Below are 3,619 nucleotides of genomic sequence, written 5' to 3'. Positions count from 1 at the left end.
CTCCGCACCTTTGTATTTTACTTCCGCACCGCACCTCCTCTGAGTCTCGGTATGCTTTTCTCTTTCCTTCTAGTTGTAGAATTTCCACTCAGCCAGCCTTCCTGTGGTTCTGGATGATGTCCGTTCCGTCTTTTAGTTGTATTTTTGAAGTGGTTGTTCGAGGCAGCAAACTCCGGTGTTTACCTATGCCGCCATCTTGGTTCTCTCCCCATTCCACTTTTGATGATCATTTTGGTTCATTTCAAATTTCAGTTTTAAAAATAATGCTGCAATAAATATCTTTCTGTACTTGTTCCAGAGTATCTGTGTGTATGTACTAAAAGAAGAAATATTGAGTTGTATGTATAAGCACTTCAAAATTCATAAATGGTGCCAAATTGCTACATTAATTGGCTGTACCAAATTATGGTATACTCATCATTGTAGGTATTCCATCTTCTCTATATCCTAGACAACTCTTGATATATCATCTTTCTGGTGTGTGCCAAACTAGTGAGTGAGGAATAGCAACTCATTGTTTTAGTTTACATTTTCCTGATTACTAGTGAATTTTATCTTATTTTCTTGTGTGTGCTTTTTTTGGGGGGGGGGGGGCTGGCATTCAGTATTTCTTTTGTGTGAGTTTATCTTCACATATTGCTTTTGAATTGTTAATCTTCTTTTCATTCACTTACATATCATTGACTCTAAAGTTAGCCAGTTTTACATATTCTATGTAAAAAAAAAATTTACACATAAAATCTTGGAATCCATTACCCTTTTAAATTATTAGAATATTACACATAAAAATTTACAAGCTTTCACAACCACAGTTGTTCTCCCTTGTTATCTCTGTTATGAATTTTCTTTTTTGCCTTATTTATGTACCCATACAAAATATATTTTCAATATCGTTGAGTGTAGCATACTATTAATTTTGAGACACTTTTATTTTGTGTACCAATAAAAAAGAAAATGATTGTCAATTCAACTCTGATAAGTCATGACTTTGTAAGACATAGATCACATTAGAGATGTTAAAATATGAAAAACTAAAAAGAAAAGGGGAAAATAGAAAAAATAAGGTAAGCAAATGAAAATAGTAGAATACTACTTCTTTATCTTCAAAATATGTGAAAAACTTTGTCTTAAATTAGAAGAAGTATGAAAATATTGGTGATATTTTTAAAGCATAAATTGTGCCATGTTGTTTCTATTTTCTACAACTTGCTTATTTTTGCATCAAGCATTATGTTATTGGGTTACATCAGCATAAGAACATGTTGTTATTTTTTCCTTCTCAAAAGTACCCTCTTCTGATTCCACTTACCCTTCTAGCTACCACCTTATTTTTCTACTCCTCTTTGCAACAAAACTTGAAAGAGTTGCCTATCCATTGTCTTCAATTTTTTTCCTCCCATTGTCTTTCTAAAACCCATTCTGATTCTAATCTGGTTCTCCTGCCCATTCCCCCAACATGCCATAAAAAATGCTCTTAAGTCTAGCTTAAAATGCTCTTAAGCGTGGCTCAGTGGTTGAGCCTATGAACCAGAAGGTCACGGTTCCATGCCAGATCAATTGTGGGCTCTATCCCCAGTGCAGAAGGCAGCTGATCAATGATTCTTATTGATAAATATCTATATTAATATATTTTTATTGATTTCAGAGAGGAAGGGAGAGGGAAAGAGAGATAGAAACATCAATGATGAGAGAGAATCATTGATTGGCTGCCTCCTGCACACACCCCACTGGGGATTGAGCCAGCAATCCAGGCATGGGTCCTTGACCGGAATTGAACCCAGGACCCTTCAGTCTGCAGGCTGACACTCTATCCACTGAGCCAAACCAGCTAGGGCTAAAAATACATTTTTAAAAATTTTTTAAAAATTATCTTAAGGTCATCAATGACCTCTAATTTTCATTTACTATTCTCCTTCTTACTTTATCAATCAGCAGCTTTTGATCATCCATTTTCCTTGAAAAACTTATCTTTTTGACTCTCAGGATCCCACACTCTCCAGGTTTTTCTAGTAACTCACTGACTATTTCTTTGTCTTTTTTATTCATTCCTCCTTATTACTCCCATCTCTTAATGTTGTTGTGGCCCAGTCTCAAATTTGTATCTTTTGGCTGAACTCTCTCTCTCTGTGTTCCAGACTTGTAAATCCAGTTACCTACTTGACATCTCCATGGGGCTGCCTAACAAAGTCAAAATATCAATCTGAGAGTGTTATATTTCCCCTAAAACCTGCTTCACCTACCTTCCCATCACAGTAAATGGAAACTCCATCTTTACACTTACTCAAGGTATAAATTGAATGTAACTTTTTCTCACAGCCCCAATCTAATTTGTCATAATTATATTGGCCCTACTTTCAATGTGTCCCAAATATGACCATTTTAAACATTTCACTACCAACACCCTAATTTGAGCCAACCTCATTCTATAACCAGTATACTGCCAAGGCCTCTTTACTAGATTTATTGCTTGTACTGATGTTCCTTTATAGTCTGATCTCACACATCAGTAGAAACTTACAATGGATCCCCAATTGCACTTAGAGGAAAAGCCAAAGTACCTAGAATTTCTTCTCAAGTGCACATGGATCATTCACAAAGATAGACCACATGTTAGGACACAAAACAAGTCTCTACAAATTCAAGAAGACTGAAATCATATCAAGCATCTTCTCAGATCACAGTGGAATGAAATTAGAAATCAACTACAGTAAAAACACCCAAAAACATTCAAACACATGGAGGCTAAATAGCATGGTATTAAACAACGAATGGGTTACCAACAAAATCAAGAAAGAAATAAACAACTTCATGGAAACAAATGAAAATGAACCCACAGCAACCCCAAATCTCTGGGACACAGCAAAAGCAGTCCCGAGAGGGAAGTTCACAGCATTACAGGTATACCTCAAAAAACAAGAAAAATCAGCAATAAACTATTTAACCCTACAACTTAAAGAACTAGAAAGACAACAACAAGAAAAACCCAGAGTAAGTAGAAGGAAGGAAATAATAAAGATTAGAGCATAAATAAATAACATAGAGACAAAAAAAAACAAAAAGAAAAAAAAAATCAATGACCCTGTTTGCGGGCAGCATCCGGGAGGCAGTGTGGAGACGGGGCTGAGAGACCTGAGGGCCACCTAAGTGGGCCCTGGGTGGGGTGCAGTCCAACCATAGCCACTAGGTCATCCTCGCGGGGTCCCTCGGGCAGCCCCTCCGTGGGAATTGCTTGCTGTGTAGCTTCACCTTCCAGGTCCTGCCTCCAGAGCCCTGGGCACAGCCCAGCGGGATTCAGTGATTGTGGGAAAAGTGCAATAAAATGTGAAATGTAGGCCCTGCAAAAAAAAAAATCAATGAAATCAAGAGCTGGTTCTTTGAAAGGATAAACAAAATTGATGAACCGCTAGCCAGACTCATCAAGAAACAAAGAGAGAGGACCCAAATAAATAAAATCAGAAACGAAAGTGGTGGAGTAACCACTGACACCACAGAAATACAAAGGATTGTAAGAAAATACTATGAATGACTATATGCCAACAAGCTGGACGATGTGGATAAAATGGACAAATTCCTAGAAAAATACAATCTCCCAAAACTGAATCAGGAAGAATCAGAAAAC

This window comes from Myotis brandtii, unplaced genomic scaffold (assembly GCF_000412655.1).
Source record: "Myotis brandtii unplaced genomic scaffold, ASM41265v1 scaffold889, whole genome shotgun sequence".
Lineage (NCBI taxonomy): Eukaryota > Metazoa > Chordata > Mammalia > Chiroptera > Vespertilionidae > Myotis > Myotis brandtii.
This window is presented reverse-complemented; position numbering follows the sequence as displayed.